General features: G+C 44.3%; 1 protein-coding gene across 3 annotated transcripts in view; it reads left to right on the top strand.

The window, feature by feature from the left end:
* The window catches only part of erbin (erbb2 interacting protein), a 111,350-nt gene that overhangs the window by 7,764 nt on the left and 76,844 nt on the right, over window positions 1-26,742 (top strand). For all 3 annotated transcript variants that reach the window (XM_072658854.1, XM_072658857.1, XM_072658853.1), the window contains exon 2: window positions 11,524-11,603. The gene's annotated coding sequence lies outside the window, so the exon portion shown is untranslated. The remainder of the gene's footprint in view (window positions 1-11,523; window positions 11,604-26,742) is intronic.

Raw genomic sequence — 26,742 nt, 5'->3', positions numbered from 1 at the left:
AGTTTTATGGTGATCTCTATTGGTTAAAATATGTTGCCTATTGTCACCTGTAGTTTCCTGGCTTAAGCAGATACTTTTACTTTGTGATCGTGCTTTAGGAGGGCTGTGCTTGAGTTTTTAGTAGAGAATGTAGTGAGAGGAGGTGGAGGAGATGGAGATGGGGAGGAGGAGGTAGGGTGGGGCGGTGCCAATGGAGTCGCAGAGGGTGCATTTGGACAGAGCAGGCCCTGAGATGCACTCATCGATAAAACGAAAGTTTTATTGAAGGATATGTCTGGAGGTGCTGCTGGTTGTTGAGGTTATAGCTCCCTAATGTAAGTCTGACTTTCATCTTCGCTTTCAATCTTTCAGTCTTTCATCTGTCGTTTTCTGGTTTGCTGTCTGGCTTACGTCTGGCCTTCCCCGAGCACCTTTCAGCAAAACCTGTGTGTGTTTTGTAAGATGACCGACGCTTGTATGAACAGACGCGGCGCTTTCTTTGGACCGTATGGCATTGGGAATTGCAGTCTAGCAGCTTTTTAAATATTCTGTACGTCCAAAGTAATTGTGAACTGAATACTTTAATTATGACGGTGCAAATTAAATGACTTCATCACCCCAGTTAACACTTCATTAAACCTGTTCACACTTTCTGATTCGCTGCGGCTGAAGTCAGTGTAGTCAGTTTTTCATATTTTTACACCATTGTTGCAGTATGCATCTAGTTTTTCTTCAATGTACATTTTGTGGAGCAGTTTTCAGTTTTATTCAGAGTATTTAAGTATGTTAAGTTGAGCACCAAAGTTTGCAAATAACCTGCACCAATAAACACCCCACTCCAGCACATTCATGTGATGTGGCATACTCCCCTTACTACAGCAGTAGTTATGTTAGTATGTTCGATAGCTAATTACCCAACCCAGTCATTAGTTCTCCCCCCTTTTTTCTCACCGGGCATCCAACATGCTCTGAGAAAAGTGCTGGGTACCCAGCTCGGATGCACCGCCCAGCTGACGCCCATGCCGGCCAGCATTACAATAAATTTATTTAGAGAGAGCAAGGTCAGTTGTGCTCTCTCAGGCTCCAGCTGCTGATGGCAGGCAGTATGACCCGGTATTCAAACTAGAGATCTTCGTTTAGCTCCAGAGAACGTCCAAAATTGCTCGGACCACTCGGAGCCCTGTCTTGTTAGTATATTATACATTTTATTTTTATTAAAATATCACAAATATTGAGTCCTACTTGCACTCATCCTCAATACTGCAGTGACCCAGACATAGTCGTGGTTGTGTGTGTTGTGTTGGTGCAAGTTATGGATGAGACACAGCAGGGCTGCTGGTGTGTTTAAACACCCAGCGTCACTACTGGACTGAGAAGAGTCCACCAACCAGATAATATACAGCCAACAGCATGCTGTGGGCACTGATGAAGGACTAGAGGATGACCAACACAAACTGTGCAGCAACAGATGCAGAGCTTCTGTCTCTGACTTTACATCTATAAGCTGGACCAACTAGGTAGGAGCGTCTAATAGAGGGGACAGTGAGTGGACAGACACCGTGTTTAAACACTCCAGCAGCACTGCTGTCTCTGATACCACCAGCTCAGCACACACACTACTAACACCATGTGAGTCAGTGTCACTGCAGTGCTGCGAATGACCCCTCACTCAATAACTACCTGCTCTGTGGTGGTCAGTCCTGCGGGGTCCTGGGCATTGAAGAACAGGGTGAAAGGAGGGTAATAACAGAGTCTGCAGAGAAACAGATGGACACAGTCTGAGGTTAGAACTACACAGTGCTCCTATAGGGGAAGTGGAGCTATAAGAAAGAACAGTAAGTGGTGGTTTTAATGTTATGGCTGATCAGTGTGTAGCCCCATTATTCTGTGATCTGTCAGTCATCAGCTCTCGTCTGGATGTTCTCTGCGGTACTAAACGATTGACGTTACAGATTTAATCACCTCAGATGTCAGAAAAGTAGGACTAACAATGGAAAATGAAGCTCTGTAGTTAAGGCTGTTCTCTCACTGTGCCGTGGAGATTTATTACATTTTCCATGTAACCTCGCTTCTGCTCCACAATAGACCTCCGGTAAGGAAATATTCTTCGGCTTCATTACACCAGGGCTCTGCCTGTGTGTGTGTGTGTGTGTGTGTGTGTGTGTGTGTGTGTGTGGGGGGGGGGGGGGGGTGGTTGTGTAAGAACTATGGAATGTTTCCATTAAAACTGAGAATGGTACCTCATTGCTAAATGCTCTTGCATGTTCACCAACTACAAAGCTCCTTACAGCCGTGACGTTCCTGTGCTCCTTTACTAATCATGTGAAAAATTCATTGTGAAATTTGGAATTTCTGTGAGGTTTTCTGATTTCTAAACCGGGTCCCTTTTCCTCCCAATTTTCTGCTGCCAATTAACCCACCGGTTCATAACTGCCTCTAGCACTGGCAATGCTCCCGACGCTACACTGCTCAAAGTATAAGATCCTTGGGGAACTTTTGGAGGTTCTGTGGAGGAACCTCTTAAGGTGTTTTTCTTTAGAAAACCTTTTCTTGATGGTTCCTCCACAGGTTCAGACTGAAGAACCTCCAAAAGTTTCTCAAGGATCTTCTCATTTTAACAGTGTAGAAGGGTAAGGACTTAACATGTGTGCTTTGGGTTATGTAGAGCAAGCCACCGCCTCTTTTTCAATTGCCAGGTACAACATGCTCTGAGGAAATCGTCAGGCCCTTAGCTCCTTCACAACAGCTAACAGACAGCTGTGCTGGCTAATGTCACTTAAGAGCAGTGAGGAGAGAGTGCCATCTACCCATCTGGAGAGGTCATGGTTAATTGTGCTTTCTCGGACTCTGGAAGCTGATGGCAATGCTGCTCGGGATTCAGACTCGCGGCCACCGGGTCGGAGTGGAAGCCTATTAGACCGCTGAGCCACTGGGAACGCCTAAAGTGGGTCACGTTTAAACATGCCGCATTAGTAACACTTTAACTCTGAATGACCTCGGAATTGATTTTCAGGATTTCTGATTGGTCGTCCAGCCTAATATTTTGAGTATCGTGTGTCATGTTAATGAAGTCTGACGTTTTGACCTTGTTGGATCTCCTCCTCTTCATGATCACTGTGTGGAGATCATATTCCTGTAATCACGTTCATCTCCCATTCCTGGAGAACGTCCATGTTCTCAGAGGCGTCAGTACCGAATGTGGGGGTGGGAAATAAAAACAACACATGATTGTTCACTTGTGCTCTCCTGCATGTGTCCAAATGTTTGTGGACACCCCTTCTGCTGAATGCATTCAGCTACTTCAAGTTGCACCGTTTGCTGAGACAGATGAGCAAATGTGCATACACAGCTTGTCTAGGCCCTGTAGAGAATTGTGTACTGCCAATAAAATAGGACCAGCAGATAAACATGAAGCTATTGTCACCATGCCTAATGCCTGGTGTGGGCTTAAGGACTTTCAAGCCCCACCCTGGGCAATAATGATAGTTTGAGCAGGTGTCCCAATAGTTTTGTCCATATAATGTATATGGAGAACTTCTAGAACACTTAGCAGCTACTAGTTATAGGGAGGGTGTAAAGAACAACCACCGCACAGTAATAAGAAGGTGAAACCCTGCCAAAACACCTGAGTTATGGTGTTTTTTATGCGGTTAATGTGTTTTTTAAGGTATTTTCTGTTTTCACTTGCTGCTTCAGACTGTTTTTCACGCTTCCTTGTCGCAGAGACGTGAGAATGTAAACTAACATGACTAACCTACTCAGTCCTTGCACGTCTGCCGCAAATTGGATCGCTTGTGGGGACTGCCGCTGTCTGCCTAAACAGAAGAAAATCCTCTTCTCCCTGCTGATTGTCAGCTCGGAGCTGTCATTCTGGAGCTTGCGCTGTCATTCCCGAACACTCGGACCCTTTCCCATCATCCCTCCTGCGCTCCAGGCTGCACTTCAAAAGCAGATGACTGACATTAAGCCCTTTTCAACACAATGACTACTGAAGAAATGGTTTTAGGCCCTGTTGACCTGAGTGGATTGGGTGGCGTTGTGTTAAAAAGTAAGGGTAAACACTATTAGACTGGTAAAGGCTCAAAAAGACGCCGGAACTGGAGCATCGTTCTACGAGTTGGACAGTTTCCTGTCTCCTAGGTGTTGCAATCGACAGTTATGTCAGATTGAGAGAGGAAGGTGTGTTTGAATAAGTGGGACCGCATTCTTTGTTTTATTGTGGACGTGTTTCCTTGTGGCGTTGAGTCGGTGTTCAGCACTGAGCTTCAAGAAGATGCTCGTCTCAGCACATAACAAATGGGCACGGCTCAAACAGATGGTGGAGAACCAAAACATGAGCTTTTGCTTCTGTCCTGGCGGCTCTAGTTTCGGTGCTGTTGGTGTATCAGTGTTTGGAAGTTCGTCAGAGGTGATAAGGGTGAGCTGTCCAGGTGTGTCTGGCGCTAATGACTTTAGGCTGGGTGTGTTAGACAGTTGTCCTGGTGCCTGGAATGTTGATAAACTGCTTCATTACAGTGCATTTCTATTGACGTTCTGAAGGCTCAGCAATGCACCTGCTAAATCCAGTCCATCAACAATAAACAAACAAGCAAATGAAGGCCATCAGAACAAGCTTATGAAGGCAGTTTCTGAAGGATTAAAAACATATGGAATACAGAAGAAATTGAAGATACTGAAGTACCTGTGAAGAGTTTGTCCTGCTCTGACATGCCCTCATTAAAGCAGCGCTATGGAGAATTGGCATTTCTTCCTCCTGGGCTTCCCCTACTGTCGGAAAGTGTAAATCAAGCTTTGAGTAGCCACTGAAGGACGCGTTTTTCTGGACGAGCTGAGAGAAACAGAACCTTCACCTAAAGTGAAAGAAGCATGTGGACTCTGGTGATAAGTTCGGGTATGTCCTGATATGATCCAGGCATATTTTAAATCCAGTTCCGAGTCTTTGTTTTTCCACTGTGTTCAGAGCGCCATCTGGTGTTCTCAGGGCACAATTAACAGACATTATAGCCCAGCAGTGCAGATGTTCTCAGGAGGTAAATAAAAGAGTCTGCAGTGTGGAGCTGTTTTACAGTGGAACCTGAAAACAGAACATAATATCTGAATCTTTTGAAAATGATCACAGAAACTGCCTGTTTTACCAGCGGGAGAACCGCTTGCCTTTTTTTTAAATGTTATTTTATTTTCTAAATACATATTGTTTTAAACCAGCACTGAAAAACATACACAAGTAAAGAAACCTGAATCACCGCACAGCAGATCAGTCCAGAGTGTGGAACACTACACGCTACGAAATGGCACATACTGGCCGCAGACGTCTCTTTGCAAGGCACTGGGTTTGTAGATGGTGAAGTTTTGAACTCCAGAGGTGTTCAGCTGGCTGTTTACTCTGTGCCACAGTTCTTCAGTCTGTACCGAGAGCTGTCCTTATGTCCTTTTGCATAACAGTTGACACTTGAACACGTCCAGCAAATCTGTGCCTTCAGATTTACCCGGCTGGTACAGCTGGCTGTGTGACCCACTTAACAGCTGAACATCTGTCTGTCTACCTCTCTCACTTTCTCTCTCTCTTGCTCTCTCGCTCTCTCTTGCTCGTGCCCCCTCTGTCTCTCTCTGATCTTTCTCTCTCTCTGCTCTCGCGCGCTCTCTCACATCCACATGGCTAAATCCTGCTTATCATCAGTTGCCTTCAGTGAGACAAAACGCAAGCAAATCCATGTTGATGCAACTGCATCAGTCTGTGAAAGGGATGCACTGGATATTGGAATTTGATGGTATTGGTGGATAATGCTTAAGGTTTCTGGAATCAGGCAGATGTTTATATATGCAGGAGGGGTTTCCACACCTGAGTTTCTGAACCACTATTGTTCTGTTTACACTTGAACCAGTTAGTTTTGGTTTCACGTTATAGTTCAGCCACTTAATGCAGTAAAGAACAGATTATATGCCTACCTATGTCCCGTCATAATGCCCTGCGTGTGCTGTGTATGCCTGTACTTGATATTGATTGGTTTGTAGAAAGACATGCGTCTCCGTTGACATGTTGTCAATTAAACGGGTCTCATTTCCTGAGGAAACATGAAGGAACAGCTTGATCTGGTTCTCCTAAACTGCTGATATTACTTCATTATTACCAGCAGGTCCAACTTTAAGCTCAGAACTTGAGACTAGTTCCAGCTGACCAAATGAACGAGCTCGTCCTGCATGGTGATCTGTCATTGCCGGTTGATGGAATCGCCCCCAGTCATTTTACTTCTCTGATTTGTTTTTTTTTTCTATTGTTTTAATGGGTCAGTTTGAACCCATCACCATTTTTGGTGGGACCAGATTTTGATGCTTTGGTCCAGACTGTGGTCCAAGGCTCCTTTTACACTTGCTATTTTGGTCCGGACCTTAACTGCCTGAAAGACTGGACCAAACAAGATAGGTGTGAAAGCGCCCCCTTAGATTCCATCTGAAATTTGATGTATTTATTGATCTCACAGAAAGCAAAAACTGTGGTTTTAGTTCCAATTTTTAGATTTAAGAAATGCATGGGTAGATGCACCATATGGATAAAAGTACTTGGACACCTGCTCATTCATTGTTTCTTCTGTAGTCGAGGGTATCCTGCGTTTGTTGGAGTAACTGTCTCTACTGTCCAGGGAAGGCCTTCTATTAGATTTTCAGGCATTACTGTGAGGATTTGATTGCATTACCACCCCGCTTCAATCCCCTCGACCCCCTAACTCTTTATAAAGTATGGAGCACCAACCATCATTCCAGAGAGCACAGTTCCACTGCTCCACAGCTCAATGTTGGGGCCTTTATACCCCTCTAGCCCACGTCTGGGCATTAGGCATGGTGCTAATGGTGTGTGAATTGGTATCTCTGTGTCAGCAATGGGTGCAACTTAAAGTATTTGAGTGCATTTATTAGAAGGGGAGTCCACAAATATTTGGACATTGTAGTGTGTGTAGATGGGGGGGGAAAAAACTGGAGATTGACCTCAGTCCCTAATTCTCCATGCTTAATGAGAAACCACAGATGATCTATTTTTGAGATGACTTAATATACTGTATGATGTCACTGACAAAACCAAACCAAAGATGATCATAGTCCTTTCATGAACAAGCAGGTTTGTGGTTTTCTGATGTACAGCATGACCAGAAAATGTAATACAGGGATTTCCCTCACATAGGCTGTGCTTTGGTGGTGTGGCAAGATGGATAGACACTGGGGCTCGGCGATATGGTCAGAATTATAGTATTGAGATATTCATAGACAGTTTCATGATATTCTGTCCTACAGTCAAAATTCACCTGTAGTTACAGATTTTGAAAGCTGCTGTCCAAATACTCATGTATACTTAGTACAGTGGCCTTTATTAAATAAAAAATGCATTAATTAATTATTATTATGACATTTTCTACTCTCCTATGGTTAAAACAGGACTATTCACACTCCGTCATGAAACTTGCAGTTGGTCAGTGTTCTTCAAATATTGTATAGTGTATAATGATAACAAAATGGATCATGGTATGATAAACGATTGTCATTGCCCATCCACAATGGAGTATAATTGGACACATTCTCATAAAATGAAAAATTAATACATTTAGACATCTCCAGGTTGGCTGCTTCAGGAACTCGTATGTACTCCTACTCGTTCTCGTATTTTTGCACACAGTCAGCCCTCATTGGACTTCAGATACTATTAGAAAGGAAGGGTGCTGTGTTTAAAAACTGCATGTTGGGAATATATCTGCAGATGTTATTTAAGTCTATCCCACGTCTCCATTTTTTCAGCTCTTTTTGCCAGTGGTTTTGGTGGTTTTGTACGCTGGCCTAGTTGCAGGCAGACTGTCATTACAGAACCGGGCAGACCAAGTTTTTCCCGTCCATCAAACACTTGAGTTTAATACCCCCCTCCTCCCCGACAGAGTTTTTACACTTCTAAATAAGATCCTTTGGTGGGCTGAAGTGTGATCTTCTGAAGCCAGAAGGCTCAGATCAGAAAAGCATCAGGATCCAGGCAAAAGGTCAGACCATCCGTTTTCTTATGTATACTCTCGCCAGACACTTTACTAGGAGTGCTGTGCTAATACTGGGAGGACCTCCATTTGCTCATCAGTTCTTTATGGCATGGATTCCACGCGATGTTGGAAACATTGCTTGGAGATTCTTGTCCATGTTAGCAGGTCACACAATTCCAGCAGATGTTTCAGGACCGCTGTAATGCTGCAAACCTCCCGCTCTGCCACTTCCCAAAGGTGTTTTATTGGCTTCAGATCCAGACTGGGAACGCCACTTCATGGAACCAGTTTGAGATGACTGGCTTTGTGACCTGGTGCAGCATCATGCTGATAGTAGTAGCCATTAGACGATGGGTAGTTGTGGTCAATAGGAGATGTACAGGATCAGCAACAATAATCTGTGTAATTGAAGATGTGATTGGTAGTAAGGGGCCGAAAGTGTACCAAGAAAACATTCCCCATACCATTATACCATCTCCACCGTCCTGGACTGTTGACACAAGGCTGGTTGGGTCCATAGATTAATGCTTTTGACCCAGACTCTAACTCCAGGTTCATCAGACCAGGCTGTGTTTCTCCAGTCTTCATCTGCCTAATGTCGGTGAGTCTCTGCTCGCTGCAGCCTCAGCTTTCTGTCCTTGGCTGACAGCAGTGGAACCAGCCATGGTCTTGTGCTGTTGTAGCCCATCTGTGCCGCCACAGTTGGACAGAGTGGTGTACTGAGTTACTGTAGCCTTTCTGTCAGCTCCATCCAGTCTGACCAAGGTGTTTCCATCTACAGATCTGCCGCTGACTGGATGTATTTTCTGTATTGCACCATTCTGAGTTACTCGAGAGACTCCAGGGAGATCAGCAGTTCTAGGAATACTCAGACCAGCTCTTCTGGCCCAATCATGCCACATGTTGACTGAGTCCTACCAAATAAACAATCTGTTAATAAAGATCACCTTGAATTGTGTTTGGGTTGCTCTACAGGTCCTCCCTAGCTCACCTGTACAGTGCCTTCATTTTAAGTCCAGCTTGTTTTGAATAGAACTTCCTCCTCTTCTATATCCGGGTCTGATCACGGAAAATGGCGTGAGAGGATCAGCAGTAGATGCGGGTCAGATACACTCGCTACACTTGGCTCATTTTCACTTCCCTGAAGACTAAAGGAGCAGAAGTGTGTGTGTGTGTGTGTGTGTGTGTGTGTGTGTGTGTGTGTGTGTGTGTGTGTGTGTGTGTGTGTGTGTGTGTGTGTGTGTGTGTGTGAGCACAGACAGTAAATCTTTAACACATGAGAGGCGGATAAAATGGCCCGGGAGGAATTGGAGCAGAAGTAAGTGACTGTGTGATGTCGGCCAATGGCAGTAAGGCTTTCTAACTTTGTGCTGAGGGTCCCCACCCCCTCCTCCTCTTCCTGCTTCGTTCCAGCTCCACTTCTTAAAGCCTGCCCTCGCTAGCCCGCAGCTCACGGGGCTCGTATGTCAGAGTGTGTTGGCTCGGCCAGGAGACAGGGCAGACGAGGCCAAGCTCTGATGTGATTTTTCTGGCTGTGGAAAATGAACTTGACGCGACCTGTGACCTGGGCCTATCGACGGTGTACATAAAAGCACAAGCAGAGCTCATAATTTAGGCCTTATTTCCTGGATCTTGTTGGAAGATCTTAGTAAGGTTGTAGGGTCTTCAGAAAATAGGGCATTGCTGGTTTACTTCACCATAAAGGAAGGAAGTGTGCTCATAAATACCATTACGTTATTCCACAGTATGGATTTTTTTTTTTTTTTTTTATGCTGTTTTGTTGTCATCCAGGGCTTCACAGTTAGAATCAGCCAAAATTGAACTGACCATTTTTTGCTCTAAATAAGAAATCAGAGTAATTTAGATTTTGGCAGATCTGAGGTGCAGCTGCCTCTCATATTCAGCATAGTTCTCTGGTTGTTGGTTTTTTTTTTTTAACTGGTCACTTCGTATGTCTTGAGTATCAGGCTTATATCTGAATCCGGTCAAACGAAAAATATTAAAATAAAAAATAATAATAAAATAAAAACTGCAAGCGTGAACACACCCAAGACACGTTTACAAGTCCCATCACTCAAACCACTTCAGGAGGAGGTCTGAGACGCATTTGAGCCACGTTATAGCAGTGTAAACTCCGCCGTCTCTCCAAGACCAATTCCACAACCGAAACTCCTCCCAGTACAACCCAAACACCAGCAAGGAGCAAATTTGCATATTCTGTCCCACACACCAATCAGATTTCGGTCTGACTAAGCAGAGACACATTTGACTACAGACTGTAAACGCATGTGGCTAAACTCTTATCAGCATGCCGTCCAGATATTAGTCACAGGAAGTGAGCAGGTGTTTACAGGGTCCAAAGGCGGTAGAGAAGGTTTTGAAAGTTGCTGTTTGATGTATAGATTGGATGTGACTTTTTGGTTGGGGTGAAAAATGCTCAGATGGTATTGAAAAGACCTATTTACCACCCTGTTATGTTACTTTAGAATAAAACACATTGCTTTCTGAATGTTGTCTCCTTCAAAGAGAAAGTACTGGAAATGTGTGAGTGTATGTTTAACCCACACAGCTGTTAGGCTAACAAAACTTGGGCCTAAAATAGCTATGTAAAGGGGTTCCGGTTTATCTCTTGGTTCTTGTTTGGTTGTAGGGACTTGCAAAAATGTGGGCACCACAGTGTTGCTATGTGAATATTCAGGTTTTTTGTTTAAACAAAATATTATATGCATGATGGGTAAATTAAGGATAGAAAAGATGGATTTCACTTATTTTTCCATTAGTCTTGTGCATAAGTTTGGTTACCCCAGATCAGATTGGTCAGATTACATATTTTGTTGATTTTATAACTATAAAGTCATTGGAATGCATTTGGAAATAAGGAAATAAGGAAAGTCAGGGTTAGCTGAAATATATATTTTATTATAAAATGTATACATATGTTTATTTATTTATTTACGGCTGTAGTAGTATTTATTTTCGGTGGATTGTGTGTGTGTCGAGTTATTGCCCTGATAGTAAAAAAATATTGCTATGAATTTCAGTTCACATCGCCCACCTCCAGTCGCTGTTTCCCGTGTCTTTCATGTAATGTGTAATAATGTGCACGTTTTGGCTTAAATTACTGTAATTAATTGAGTGGAGGTTAGGCATGCACTAGAAGAAGACACACTTAAAAGATATGATTAATATGACGTCTATAAAATGGAAAAATAATGACATTGTAATTAGTCTGCCCAAGGATTATGATTATACTGTAAACCTTTTAGCCGTCCTCCCACCAGCCGAAATGTTACACACAGTTTCACCCTAGTCACTGGAGTGTTTTTAATGTAATGGAGTGTGCTTTACTTGAGTAATTACGTAGTTCAGCTGGACAGTCCAGATTCTTTGCTTTCTGTCTGGTTTTGTTCAAGATTGATGTTTTGTAAGAGTATCCTCCTTATCTTTGCAGCCGATCAGGTGCAGTCTGAGCGCTGGAATGTGATACGGTGGAGTCTTGTTAAGTTTGTTGCCTTTTTTTTTCCTTCTCTTGCAGATTAACACCTGTGGTGCTTTTCCTTGGATGTTCCTCCGGCCACGAAGTGGGATCCTGAAACCTGGGTCATAAATGACAAGGTAACAGTTGTGTCCTTCAGTGTGTTCAGTGTCCAGCTTTGTTACTAACTTGGCGTTTATAAACTCCATGACCGTCAGCTCAAATGTAGCTCATGGTGATCTTGTTTTATGGTTATTTCATGATTGAATTTGGTGTTCGATGAAACTTTACTGGAGGCCGGGACATGTATATATTATATAACCCATAAGGGGGTGATCTGCCTTAACCCACTGAGCTCTGGGTTCGTTAGGTTCAGTGTTATGAATTCTAAAGCTGAAGCTACAGTGACTGGTTTGGTAAACGTTTAAACATATTGGAGTCCCACAAGGTTCAATCTTGGGGCCTATGAATGATGTTTAGACTAATATAGGTATGAAGGTTGAATGAATGAAGTGTGGGCCTATGTACAGGGTTTAAGGAGTTAATTAATCTCTGGCAGAGCTGAAGCAGGACTCGTGCTGAACGCTGGCCCTCTTTTCCATGGAGTGCTGCAACAAACGGAGCCTGGTGCCAAGAATAGCAGACTTGGTTCTTGTCTAGTGCTCTTGCAGAAAGCGCTCTACTATCCAAGCTTGAGTGGTCTTGACCATAAGTACATGGTCTGCAGAGCCTACATACCATGGATTTCTTGTCTTTGTTCATTGTATGGCTCGTTTGGGTGACTTTACGGACGCTTTATAGATGCCTTTTATGAGGCCTGACAGCTTGCCGATGTCCAGTTTACAGAGGGAGAAGCCAAAGGGTCTGATCATCCTCAGTGGATGATCACCAGAGTGAATATTTATTGATCTGTGTGTGCTGTGATCAATCGGCTGTTTTGGGATAATGGGAATCCTATGGGGAGGAAGAAATTACAGTTCAGTAGCCTGCACTGTTTAATAAAGATTCATTGAAGGCAGTGCTCCTGAAGGATCCATCCACAAAAGGTTTCCATTGTAGCCAATATGAAGAAGCCTTAAAGCATCCTTACGCATTTAATCATGCTCCCCCGAGATAAAGTTACGGGATGTGCATTTTCCTCATTCACGTTTTTTATATATTTATTTATATATTTTCCACATATATTTTTCTCCCTGTCCATCTTGAACCATGAACCTGTTAATGGGTGGAGCTAAACTCCTGTAGGCTATATAGGCTGATATACCCTGATCACTCATTACATTGGCACAGCCTTCCTAATATTGAGTAGGTCGCCATTGTGCCGCCACAACAGATCTGACTCCACAGGACCTGGCACCAAGACATGAGCAGGAGATCATGAATGTTTTGGGGTGGAGCCTCCATGGATCGCATCAATGAGCATTGGGTACCCATGACCCTGTCACTAGTTCACCAGTTGTCCTTTCTAGAACCATTTTTGGTAGGCATTGACCACTGCATACTATAAATACCTCACAAGACTCGCCTGATGTTTTGAAGATGTTCTGCCCAGTCGTCTAGCCGTCAGCATTGAGCTCTTGTCCGAGTGGCTCAAATGCTTATGCGACAGATGCCACCTGAGATGAAGAAAATATATATTTTTTACACTACTGTCAGTGGTGCTAATGTTATGGCTGATTGATGTATTTAAATGTTATGTTTTTATGACCTCACAAAAACCAGGAATTCAGAACGTGCTGTTTTAGCAGCTTAGCTTCCATATGTGGACTCCCTGAGCTGGGGCCTTGTACTTAAAGGAGCAAATGGAATAGCTGTGGTATGGAGTCTTTAAGGATAGCGTTGCTGGAAACCTCCTCCTTAACCACACTGACTGACTGACTTCATAGGAATATGGAAATGTTCGCTGCTCTGCTCTGTTCTCCTCAGAGTGCTCAAATCCGACAGCGAGGCTTGGGTTTCCAGCACAAGGGCGTCTCTTCTTTAAACTGGCAGGCGTCCAGCCGGGCCCCACTAAACCTTGATTAACCCGTTGAAGAATTCCAGACGCTAGCCTGGCTCGCTCGCACTCCTCCGGCTTTCCTTCCTGCGAGGTTTGTCCGTGTAGACTGCATTTTTAGCACACAGGGGCAGCAGGCAAGGTAGACATGAGGAAAAATCAGGTCCTGGATATAGAAGCAGCCGCGTCCCCGGAGTGCCATCAGTGTGAGTCATAACTCAGCAGTCTGATGGAGGCCATGAGACGTAACTGAGTGCAGATGTAGCCAAGCATGAAGAAGGCCTCCATCAGAGCAATCGTGCCTGGGCCCGGTGGTTCAAGAGCCACTTTAACCTCTGGTCTCGTCTGCGTCCGTTATCGTCTCCAGCTTGCGCTTCCGACATCGAAAATATGAGATTCCTCTGACGGCAGTTGGCATCATAATTTCTTGTATCAGAGTTTTTTTGGGAAGATAGTCGAGTGGTGCGTTTAAAGGGGTATTAGGGGATAAAATATCATATTGTGGTTATATTGCTGTATATTACGACGGCAGTATGGCTTCTGCAGACCCAACCCCCTGATGTGGCATGATTGGGTATTAGCATGCCTTAATTTCTGCATTTCCTGAAGTTGATGTGTTGGAAGCAGGAAAAATGGAAAGTGTAAGAATCTGGCCAAACTGTAATGGCTAAACGACTGGGTCAGAACATCTCCAGAACATCAGCCAGGTCTTGTGGGGTGTTCCTGGTATGCGGTTTTCTACCAGAAGCGCTCCAAGAATAACAACCGGTGACCCGACGACAGGGTCATGGGCTCCCAAGGCTAATTGATGCCATTCATGGGGGATCTGCTGCTAATGTTTTGGTGCCAAATACTAAAAGTCACCTTAAAAGGTCTTGTGGGGCCCCAAAACATGACCAGTCAGAGCTGTTCTGGTGGCACAAGAGGTTTTAATGTTATGGTTGGTCAGTGTACTTTGACTATGTGTTTAGGATATATAGTATATAAAGTGAACACAAACACATGCTGATTTTCTAGCACCCAAACCTGAAGCGTTCCCATGTGTCCTTTCCACTGGACCATCACAAAGAGGAATAAAGAACATCTGTGACTAAAAGGTAAAGTGAGTTAAATTAACAAGGGTTTAGTCCAAGTATTTTCCACCATTTCTTTGGTCCATTCATTGAGGCCGGTCCTCCTTCGCACTCCTGACAGCAGTTATGTGCTACTTTTTAGTTGTGTATATAGCTTTAAAAGGAAGCTCTTCTATCTGCTTGCTGAGATCTGTTGCCGTTTGTCGTGTGTGATGTGATTTGCCATGCTGTAAGAATTCACTTCAGTCTGCCTGCTGTTGATTTAGACTCTTTGAGGTCAGTTGGTCAGTAAATTTGGACAGAAACTGAACTTTTGTTGGTTCAATCATTTCTGTGGTTAATGGCTTAAGTAGGTCAGGACTTTATGGTATTCCCTTTTTAAATTTAGCTGAAAAAGTGGTTAATGTAATTCTGTATAATAAACTTGCAAGACAGCGTTTCTATACGATTGTGGGAAAGCGGAATACTCTGATGCTCCAAGAACAGCCTGTTCAACTTCCTGGTGCTTAAAATAGACCATGGTTTGTGTGTGTGTGTGTGTGTGGGCTTGGTATTTTTATAGTGTTTATCAGTGCACTTTAAGTATTTAATGGTTTGAATAGGGATGTCCCGGTCAAGTTATTTTGCCCACAATCCAATCCCAGTCTCTTAATGCTAATGATGAGCCGATACCGATCCAATCTTTCTGTTTATATAAATAAATGATAAGAGATCAGATGAACTGCTGATTAATATCAGTTCAGTAAACTCCCTTTATTTTTAGTGTCTGTTTCTGTGATGAAACATTCTGGACTGACTGATTTAGTTTAGCCGAGACGTTTCTTAAAATGACTGTTTTATAATTTTTAACATCTTATAATCCAGTCTGACTCTCCTTCCTGACCAATCAGCTCCCAGCTCCTTTACAACACTGCAGTCTGGTCGCTGCATCTTTCACACTTGACCAAATGTACTGAACTGGTGTGTGTTTCCGGGTCCTGAAACTAACGCTGTAGTGAAAATGGTCTCAATGACATTGCGATGACGAGTGGCAATCATAGGGGTCCAAACACTATGATGGGATCATGGAGCCAACAGGGCACAAATGATGGCCAGTGGTTTGTTGACAATACTGATTTATAGATTTGGAGTTTTAGAAGGAGGTCTTTGATCATTACCTGAGTGTGTATACTCAATGTAGGGTTTTTTTTTTCAGAATTGATGGATAATTGATTGGTTTCTACTAGGAAAGTTGCTGTCAGATTCGAGTTCAAGAAACTGGTTTCTGAACTTTCCACCTTTCATTGCTCTGCAGCTTTAAATCTTTGTCTGATATTGTTTTTTGTATTTATATAATGATAACGTATCATCTGATTTTTTTTTTATCTTTATAGATTTTGCTGTATTGCCCACTTCCCCACAGAGGGTTTAAGAAGTGAATTGGCCAGTCCTGTTCAGTCCGGGCTTCGCTAACATTGTCATTAGTGCTTTTGTGACTTTGCAGAGCTGCCAGGCCTGAACCACGTTACATAAACACTCAGCCTTCTTGTTTGCTGGGACTTTGGATCTGCATTGCATTGGAGCTGTTAAGCGTTTTGGCACCAGCTCTGCTCTCCACATGGGCACTTAGCAACATGGCCTTACCTGGAATGTAGTGGTGCTTCTTGGACCGAGGAGCAAACCACAGTCTTTCTGACGTGAATGGTGAGGGTTCATGAATGGCCCGATGTCCAGCGGGCACCCAGTCCGGTGGGACAGTTGTTTGTGGCAGTTGCTCGAACTAAACACTGTACAAGTGCGATACGCTATATGCTGTATTGCCTGACTCTCTCCTGGCAGACATGCTTTACTTTTTTGTCCTGCATTTGCTGTGGCTCCTTGTCCAGGCTCCAACTGCGAGCCTTCATGGTTTTAATCCAGACAGATGGCAGACTTTTAAATGGGCCATGTGCAGTCAGCGGGTTCAGCAGAGTGAGGGACTCCCTCCCTGCTTCAGACTGGCCTTCCTTTGGCAAAGGCAGCATCTTCAGGGCTGGAGTGAGGTGAGAGAAACATGCTATATCTGTGGTGTAGTTGGCAGCAGGAATAGACCTTTAGAATAACCATTTTTCACAGTATTGATTGATCAGTCTCAAAAAGAATATCTTCTGTGTTATGTAAAGGCACGTTTTTGACCTGCTCTGACTGGTTGGAAAGTGTACCGCATGATGTCCACCAGTTGTTGAGAAGATGGGGTTGGAGTAATATAGGGCTGGAGTAATGGGGGGGCCTTGAGGAGATGGGGTTAGAGTAATGGGGGGGACCTTGAGGAGACGGGGTTAGAGTAATGGGGGGGGCCTTGAGGAGATGGGGTTAGAGTAATGGGGGGGGCCTTGAGGAGATGGGGTTAGAGTAATGGGGGGGGCCTTGAGGAGATGGGGTTAGAGTAATGGGGGGGGCCTTGAGGAGATGGGGCTGGACTAATGTGGGCCTTGAGGAGATGGGGCTGGACTAATGGGGGCCTTGAGGAGAAGGGGCTGGAGTAATGGGGGCCTTGAGGAGATGGGGCTGGACTAATGGGGGCCTTGAGGAGAAGGGGCTGGAGTAATGGGGGCCTTGAGGAGAAGGGGCTGGAGTAATGGGGGCCTTGAGGAGATGGGGCTGGAGTAATATGGGGCTGGACTAATGGGTGCCTTGAGGAGATGGGGCTGGAGTAATGGGGGCCTTGAGGAGATGGGGCTAGAGTAATGGGGGCCTTGAGGAGATGGGGCTGGAGTAATGGGGGCCTTGTGAAGATGGGGCTGTAGTAATGAGTAATTGGGGGCCTTGAGGAGGAGAGGCTGGAGTAATGGGGGCCTAGTGATGATGGGGCTGGAGTAATGGGGATCTTGAGGAGATGGGGCTGGAGTAATGAGTAATGGGGGGTCTTGAGGAGATGGGGCTGGAGTAATGGGGATCTTGAGGAGATGGGGCTGGAGTAATGGGGGTCTTTAGGAGATGGGGCTGGAGTAATGATTAATGGGGGTCTTGAGGAGATGGGGCTGGAGTAATGAGTAATGGGGGTCTTGAGGAGATGGGACTGGAGTAATAGGGTCTTGACTATGTTCCACAGTTTTGAATAAGTTAGAAAAGGGAGGGAAAATCGACTAACGCTCCTCTAAAGCTGCTGGGATTGGGGGAAATGTAGGCCAGAATTGGCAGTATTAAAAACTTGCTCTCCTGCTTATTTGAAAACTGCTGGACTGAAAACATTGCTTTGAATCAGGGCGACTCTGTTGCGTCACACTATTGCATGTAAATGAGCCGTGTTGCACCACGCACTGGCGTTGTGTTGATGTAATACATTGTGTTCATGTTCAGCCAGTTGACGCATTTGAATCCTGTCAGTTCACACACCAGTTTGTTCAGTATGTGGCAATACTGAAAGCGTCCTGTCAGGAACCCGATTGCTGCTCTGGGAAATAAAGCTCTGTGAATACCAAGGAACCGCCGCTCGAATCAGCCGGGAGAGACGTACTGTATGTTCCGTTTGCCTCAGGCTGAGCCGTGATGTTTTCTTGGCTTGAGCTGCAGGAGTTTCAGGTTTGGAATGCTGGGGGGTGGAGGGGTGGGCTAGCGAGGGAGAGCGATTGAAAGAGAGAGGAAGACAGTGAGAGAGAAAGAGAGAGCGCGAGAGGGTCTTCTTTTTATTGCTTTGGATGGAGTGGGAGCTCATGATGGCTACCTCCTCTGCTTCATTCCTACTCATGTGTGGGTGGCTGAGGCTTTCAGTCTCTTAAAGACACAGAGCACATATACTATAGAGCTTCCCCACTCCTGAAGTTTGCCATCACATTTGGGGGATTTCCAAAGGTGCAACCATTTCCATCAGGACTTTACCCAGTGAGGTTTAACAGAGTTACTATGGTAACGTCACTAGATTATAAGACAGTGTTGTGTATTTATTTATTTATTAATTTATTTATTTATTAATGCTAACTATTGCAGGGCACCAGATTACCCACACATGAGCATATCTGGATTCCTATTTTGTAGGACCTGGATCTCCGTTTAGTTTTTTCTTCTTTTTTTTTTTTACTTTTTAACATAATTTGAATCTTCCACTTCGCTGTCGAATGGCATGATGAATATTCAGAGGGTTTTTACCCTCTCTTGGAGATGCAGCGTTTTTACGAGAGCAGCAGTGTATGTAACTGTTCTTAAAACTTGCCTGTTGAGCTGTGCTGGGCGAATGTGCTCGGGGGAAGAGGACGTGGGTCACCATCTGCAGCAGACAGATTTCATGTTTCAAGACCTCCTTAGACCATGGCGTCAGGCTTCAGATGTCCTAGAAAACAACTAGAAGTGAAGGGGAAAACGCTGTGAAGTGTGGGAATGTGGGGTGGGGTGGGTTTCACGTTGTACACCCACGCTCAAATGAGTGGGCTTTTTCCTGAAAGCACTTAGAATTTCTTACGACTTTGATGATTTTATTTTGTGGTTTGTTGGACGAAAGGAACTGGAAAAGTCCTACTGGAGAACTTTTAATGGTCTGAACTAATGCGGTGTATGATTAAAGTACCCTGAGTTTCATATATTAAATATGGACAATTTCAATTGTTTAGCTGAACCTTCAAATCAAGAATCGCAAAATGTGTTGAAAAAGTGTATTTCTGCACCCCTGACTAAAACCACACTGTGGCAACCTGGTTTAACAGGTGTGTGTGTGTGTGTGTGTGTGTGTGTGTGCTGGCCTTCTGTCCTGGAGCTGCACACCCCCTCCAAAAGGGTTTGTGTTGAAGAAGCAGTTGGAGGTCATAGTAAATTACTGGCAACTATTTGCGTGTGTGTGATTCACTGTGGCTTTCTTGATGTTTCTAACCCAGCGTTTGGAAGGTCCTGCCCCTGAATCATCTCTGACCGCTGTGGTAAAAAGAAATGGAATTGAATTGAAAGAAAAAAGATGTGGGACGAACTTCAGCGGTTTTTTCTCGCATGTTTAATGTTTTTGGGTTTCAGTGTGGGATCAGTGATATGGATAGAATACCATCATTTCATTTTATGTTGCTGGATACCATCATTAGAGCAGACCAGTTGGAGTGGTGGTGCACAGTTCTACTGTGCAGCATTGCATACACCAAAAGTTCTTAGGCGAACTTGGCCTCGGTCCACACCTTTTTTTTTTATTTTTTTTTTTTAAACCTCCCATCCATGAAAATGCACTTTTTGGTCACTGAAAACTGAGCTTTTCAAAAACGCTACATGCAAATAACACTAGATTTTTAGATTTGCACATATTAATACATGTAAATACTGCTCTGTTACAAATATATAGCTTTAGAATCTGTAATTTTGTAAATTGCTTAATACACTACATAGGAAGCAGTGTGTGTGATGTCTGCATCCCATTGTGGGTTAACCTTTCTGGTTTCAGTATGGATCATTGATGTGGACAAAATGTGGATCGTCACTGAGGGCTTTGAGTGGCCCAGCGCTCTAACGTGCTACCACAGTGGCCTGATGTCACAAGTTCGATCCACACCACTTTGCCATCAGTGGCCGGAGTCAGAGTGAGCATGCTTGGCCGTGCTCTCTTTTGGGTGGGTAGATGGCGCTATCTCCCACGATCATCACACTTAATACATCTCCTCCAACATCACTTGGGTCCTTACCTTCCTGGTGTTGAGAGCGTTGCTAGTGCTAGGAGGGCTGTGGCAGTAGGCAGAACCAAATTGGGAGAAAAAGGGAAAATGTGACACAGATTTATTCAAAAGAAAATCCATTACTCCGTTATGTTTCTACATGCTACCATTACGACAGACCAGTTGAACTGGGTGGTCATTAATGTGATGCGTTTAAAGCTTGGCTTGGACGCCCACATAAAGACTCATCTGGAGTGGGTTTTTTTATTTTTTATTTTTGGATTACAATAATAATCATTTACTGGCAGCCTTTATTAAGTGGCAGATGTCAGCATTAACATTTGATTCATTGTGCTGCCTGAAATGCAGGGTCTGTGATATCAGCAATGTTTCTTTTCCCTTGAGAACAAACCTCGGGAAAATGGCAAAGAATAGTCTCGCTGTTGGGAAAACCCCTATAGCTGAGAAGATTAAATGTGGCTTGCTTTTCCCGTTCGGTAAACTGCAATACTTATTGAAACAGCTACAGATGAAATCACTGGTGGTAGCTGAGCATTGCTGGATGTTGCAGTGGGATCCCTCGGGCTGATGGCTGTATGAAAGGCCATAAATTACAGGCTGCTCCTGGCATTCAGAGCCGTGTTGTGGCTTCAGCCTCTCTCTCTCTCGCTCTCGCGTCCCTTTTTCCAATGGCAGGTTAGTCGGCGTTGTTGAATATTAACCAGACAGCTGCTCTGATGGACTGCTCAGTGCTCAGGCTCAGTGTGTGTGGAAAAACAAAAATGTTCTACCACATCCCAAAGGTCTGGGAAGCTGGGAAGGCCACTGAAGAACCCCGAACCTGTTGTCATGTTGTCAGCATTTGCTTTGTGACATGGTGCATTATCATCCTGGAAGAAATCACTGAAAGATAGGCCATCATAGTTAGTATTGGTGAGAAATGGCCATTCTGGGAAAATGGACTTGGACATGGAAGAGTCACGAAACCTCCTGAGAAGCCAGATGAGTTTTAGAAACAAGTGCTGTGGATTGATGAAGTCAAAGTATAGAAGTGTTTGGCCACGGTCTGTGAAGAAAACCTCTCATGAAAAGAACACTTTGCCAACTGTGAAGCTTTGTAGTGGATCTAATTATGCTTTGGGGTTGTGTGGCTTCCAGTGACTTTAGCATTACTGCACAGCAAATCCTGGATGCAGATGTCAGGATGGGAAAAGGATGGCTTCTTCAACAGGATGGTGATCCAAAATACTGCTCAAAGTCCATCTTGGATTACCTGGAAGCTTTTGGAATGGCCCTAATAGCCAAAAAATAAATAAATAAATAAATAAAAAGGCAAAAAAATCAATTAGCCAAGAGTGGCCAAACCTCTTCATACGACTGTGTATAGATGGTCTGACCTGCTGCTGAATGGACTGTGCGCAGTCCTGTTTAATATTTGCTGATTTTACAAACTGCTGCTAACGATCCTTCTCCGCCGATAAGACGTCGGCCGTTAATCTCTGGCGTTAAGTGGTTAAATCTGAGCATTTCAGTTCTAGGCTCACTTTTGTTTCTTTATTCAGTTTTCTTTACTGTAAAAGCCATAAGTTATTTCTTCATGCATTTGTTGTGTTTAGCTTTCCGGTGTCACCCGTTCCTGTTCCCGGGTTCCCCTTTTAAATCTTGTTCCTCTAAGTGTTTCTTCTTTGTGACCACGGCCATTACTTGTCTTGATGCACTTGGGTTGATATATGATTTACACGTTTACATTTCAGACTGATATTTGTTGTGTTTTAGGGTTGTCGAAACTCCTCGACATGATGGGAGTGGCTACTTGACTTACACACTGGCCCTTTATAGCAGAAATGAAATTTTAGTTAATTTTGTTAATTTTAATTTAATTTTAAAAAAAAGTTAGCAACCGAAATTGTCGCACCACTGAAGTCTCGTGGCTTGTTTTTTTGGATTTGACTGAGGTTTGCCACAGACGCAAAGAACCTGAGGTGTTTGTACGATGCACAACAAAACTTTATGCTTTCTTGAGCGCCTCCATCGTCAAGCAAAAAAGATGAATAACGGCAAAGGATTTGACCACATGTTGATTCTCATGGGGATTAATAAAACGTTTATGGCCAATTTACAGACGGTAAAAGGCACTGAAATCGTTACTCACACTGTACATTCGGATGGGACTAAAATCACATGGTGAAACTCTGGGAATAATTACCTTACCATGTGAATGTAATCCTGTCTGATCGGGCTTAAGTCTGGTTGATCTACAGCTAATGGTGTGCTAAAACCTGAATCAATAGTAAAAGTGGTCAAAAGCTACAAGCTACTCCGAAATAGCATCTTTATTACTGTGCTTAATTCTTTACGTCCACATATTTCAGGCCTACTCTGAATTGTGTGAAAATAAAATCCTAATAAAGTCCTCTACTACCCAGCATTCATCACAAGCCGTCACAATTTACATCAGGCCATTAAGCTGCTGTTGGTATTTAGGCGGCCTGTCATGTTCCACTTGATTTAAAGGTGATGAACGAGGCCGGACGCTTTATTTATTTGTGGATTTTAGGCCTGTGTTTTACACTTGTTTGGAAGCACAATCCTGCTTTATCTCTGGAGTACCGCTCACTGTATCTACACTAATGCATGTTTCATGACTGTAGTAGCAGGTGAGCACCGGTACCGGCTTGTTGAAGGAATTCAACACCCGTTTCATAATGCATGTTCTCCAGCGGCTGGGAAGGAAAATCTACACTCTTGATCAGGTCACAGTTGGGGACACGAAACAGGAGTTTTTCCTTTCTAGAACTAAAACAAGCTTGGTGTGAACCGCAAGTGGAGCCGGCTGGGCTGTGGTGTCTGGGCTCTATTTTTCAGTCAGTCTGAGATTCAGTTTTCTGTCACTTTAAAGGGCCGGGATCCGTAACATACACATTTAAACATGTCCACTGATTCAGTTTAACCCACCCATTCAAACTGGAATACTGTTTGACAAAAGTATATGGACTCCTGTCCGTTCATTGTTTCTTCCATCGTCAATTCAAGGGTATTAACTACAGAGTTTATCCTACTTTTGTTGAGGTAACTGTCTGTACTGTCCAAGGAAGGCTTTCTACTATACTCTAGTAGAGAATTGCTGGAAAGGTTTGATTGCATTTAGCAACAAGCGTGTGTTAGTAAGATCAGGGTGTTGCATTAACAACCTGCCAGCTCATCCTGAACATATTGGATAAGCACCATTCATCATTCCAGAGAACACAGCTCCACTGCTCCACAGCTCAATGCTGGGGGGCTTTATACCCCTCTAGTGCCAATAGGTGCATGCTGTCTGCTCCACAATTTCTCTGCATGGGCTAGACAAGCTGTGTGCGACTTAAAGTAGCCGAATGCATTTCAGTAGAGTGGGGTGTCCACAAACATATGGACATATTGTGTATTTTTTAGCCTCATTCCCTCCATATTATCTTAAAGTAGCTATTGTGCCCAATGCAGTGCAGTTCTGCATAGCAGAGTTGACCAAAGTTCGAATCCCAGCTCAGTCTGCTTGCCGTCAGCAGCTGGAGTCTGAGAGCACAGTCGGCCTTGCACTCTCAGGGGTGGGTTGATGGCACTTCCTCCCTGCCTGTGGTCAGCACAGGCATCTGTTAGCTGTATCTGTGCTTGGGAGCGGCTCAAAAAGAGGCCGAAATGGCTGGCTTTGCATGTGTTGGAGGAGACGTGTGCCTGTCTTCCTCCTCCTAGTGTTGGGGGCATGGGGGGAGTTTACGTGAGCAGTGATTGGGTAATTGGTCTTCCAAATTGGGTAAAAAATGGGGTAAAACTAGCAATATTTTTTTCCGGCATCCTTAAGGATATTCCGAATCCAGTCCAGCCGCATCCGTGTTTACACTGCCACGTGTTTATCTGATCTGATCTGATCTTTTTTTCAACACAAGCAAATTACCTCTTAAGATATCGCACTTAAACACACACAGTAGGATTAAGCAGCAGATGCACCATTAGCTTTGTTAAATATCCTGTATTGACCGTGCCAGCTACCCGCCAGCAGTCAAAACAAGCCAGGCGCTTTGTCGGACACTCGCAGTGTTTACAGTCGCTGGCACTTTGTGTTGGAAAAAGGGGGCAGCGGTGCGCTCGGCCGCTCGGTGCAGGGCAGGTTCTCTGCTGGATCCAGACGGAGATGAAAGGAGTCCTGAGCTGTGCTGTGGAAGTGTTTACGGAGCTCGGAGGCCGGAGACGTTCCCCAGCGGCCGCGAGCCGCCGCTTCTGCTTTTCCTCTGGCTGATCTTCACATGCCACAGCGACGCTTTCTCTGCCGTCTGGCCTTTGACTTGCATTAGCGGCAGTGTTGGTTATTGTCTTGGTCGGTGTGTTGAGAGGAAGAGGCAGAGGACGGCTCTCACGGTCGCCCTTCACACACAGGACTGTCCGGTTTCTGTAGAATTTGTGTAGGTCCGACTTCCAGCACTGCAAGACCACTCAGCTTTTCATCTTTCCTGATTTCTGTCTGTCTTTTTCTGTCTGTCTGCTGTTCTCTTTCTTACTTTTATATATTTGTTGTTTGTTTTTTCTTTTTTCTGTTTCATTTTTCATTTTTGTTTATTTGTATCTTTTTTCTTTTTTTATTTCTTGTCATTTCTTTTTTCTACTCTGCATCTTTTTCTTCTCTCACTCTTTCATCTGTTCGTTCTCTTTTCTTTTTTGTTCCTCATTCTTTTGTTGTTTTTCTTTCTTGCATTCTCTCGCTCTCGCCCGTTCTCCCTCTCTCCTGCTCTCCCTCTCAGAGGGGCCTCTCACTTCCTCCAGTACAGTTCGCCCTTTGCTCAGCGGGAGCTTCCTGGGCGCGCTATCAGTGTGAGAGTGGAGTCATTGCTGCCCTGATAAACACTCCATCAGCAGACACACACAGCACGTCTAACTCATCACAGAGACCATACACACTGCAGCTCTGCCTCAGCCCAGTCTCTACAGCGTTGTCCTCAGCCCCAGCTCGCTTATGTTCGTTTGCATTGCTTGAGGAGGGGAGGGGGGGGTAACCAGCTAACCAGTTTGTTCAGAGCTGTTTCTTGGGTAGATCTACTGTGGATGAAGACACTTGGACCAGACTTGATCAGGAAATGTCAGATCCGTTGTTTCATTTTGTGGTCCTGCTGTGTGGTTATAGCTGTAGTGAATATTAGATAGGCCCATTTAACTCTCATGCATTTAAGGTCAGTCTGTGAGCTGCACTTAACAACTATTTCTGTGGTCAGGAGGAGGAGGGGTTTAGCCAGTACTTGTTTTTTAATATTTCTTTTATCTGTAATAAAGGGGTTTCCACCAGTCTGAAGAACCCTTCCTGGGCAAAGAGCCATGTTAAGCATTCAGAAGGGTCTGTAAATGGTCATAGTTCTGTATGGATTCACTGCTTTTACTGAAGAACACTGGAAGAACCTTCTTTTAAAGCATAGGGAGAAATTATGACCATGAGGCTTTGCATTTTAGGGATGTCCTGATCCAATCCAGTGAATCAGGATTGGGGCCGATGTAGTGAATTAGGGGCCGTGTTTTAATGGATCAGGTATCTGCTATTTTAATTCGAATCCAGTTCAAGAGTCTTTGTTTTGACCACGGTGTTCGGAGCGCCATCGGTTCTCCTCAAGATGCCATAAATGGTCATTATTGCCCAGCATGCCACATACAACCCCAAGCCATTGGAGCTGGGTTTAATCCTTGTTCTGGTCTCAGCCTATAAGGAGTTTGACGGGTGCTCCGATTTGCTCCCACCTCCTAAAAACACATGGTAGGTGAATTGACTATGCTATTGGCCCTTATTTTTAATGGGGGTCTGTGGTTCCAGCGATGGACTGGTGTTGCTGTCCAGGAGGTATCTTGCTTTGTGCCCAGTGATTCCGGCTGGTTTCTGGACCCACCACAACCCTGATCAGGAAGAAAGTCCTGTTTATTAAATTTGTTGGTCTTCCAGAGCATTCCAGTTCAGGCCAGGCCAGGCCACATTTTCACTGTGTTTCTGCTCTTGAGCAGCTAATCGAGCACCGTAGATCACTCTGGTTCCTGAGAGCTGGATTAGTAACATCTGGCTCTAGGTAATGTGTCTGTGTTCCCTCAGGATATCTTGTATCTTACACCTTGCATTAATCACGCAGCGTAAGGCCTATCCCTCAGTTTGTTTGGGAACCGGGCCACAACGTACCATCCTCGCGATCAGATTCTGAAGTAGTGCTTAACTGTGTGTGTGTGTGTGTGTGTGTGTGTGTGTGTGTGTGTGTGTGTGTGTGTTGTACATTGGCTCTCCGGCATTTTAAGGGCAGGCTGGAGATGGTAATGAGGCACAATAGCTGTACTAATGAGCCTATTTAAATAGAAATGGAGATTAATGATGGCCGCCATCATTATCTCTGCTGTATTAAAACACCAAGCCGAAACTTTCTTTCCATGCAAATCTGGAACTTCAGTCATTAGCGCCTCGTTTATGAACAACGCATCGTCAGCTTTCCTCTCATTTATCTAAATGACTTCCATGTTTCAGTGCTTGTATACACTACTGGTCAAAAGTTTTCAAACACCCCCAAAGTGTTGCATGATCCAAACAAGCCTGCTTTTCTTGATTTGTCATCTTAGCAATGACTTTCCTTCTGCCACC

The sequence above is a fragment of the Salminus brasiliensis genome, chromosome 16 (genome assembly GCF_030463535.1).
Source record: "Salminus brasiliensis chromosome 16, fSalBra1.hap2, whole genome shotgun sequence".
Lineage (NCBI taxonomy): Eukaryota > Metazoa > Chordata > Actinopteri > Characiformes > Bryconidae > Salminus > Salminus brasiliensis.
Note: the sequence above shows the minus strand (reverse complement) of the source record. Positions and strands in the feature narration are given on the sequence as shown.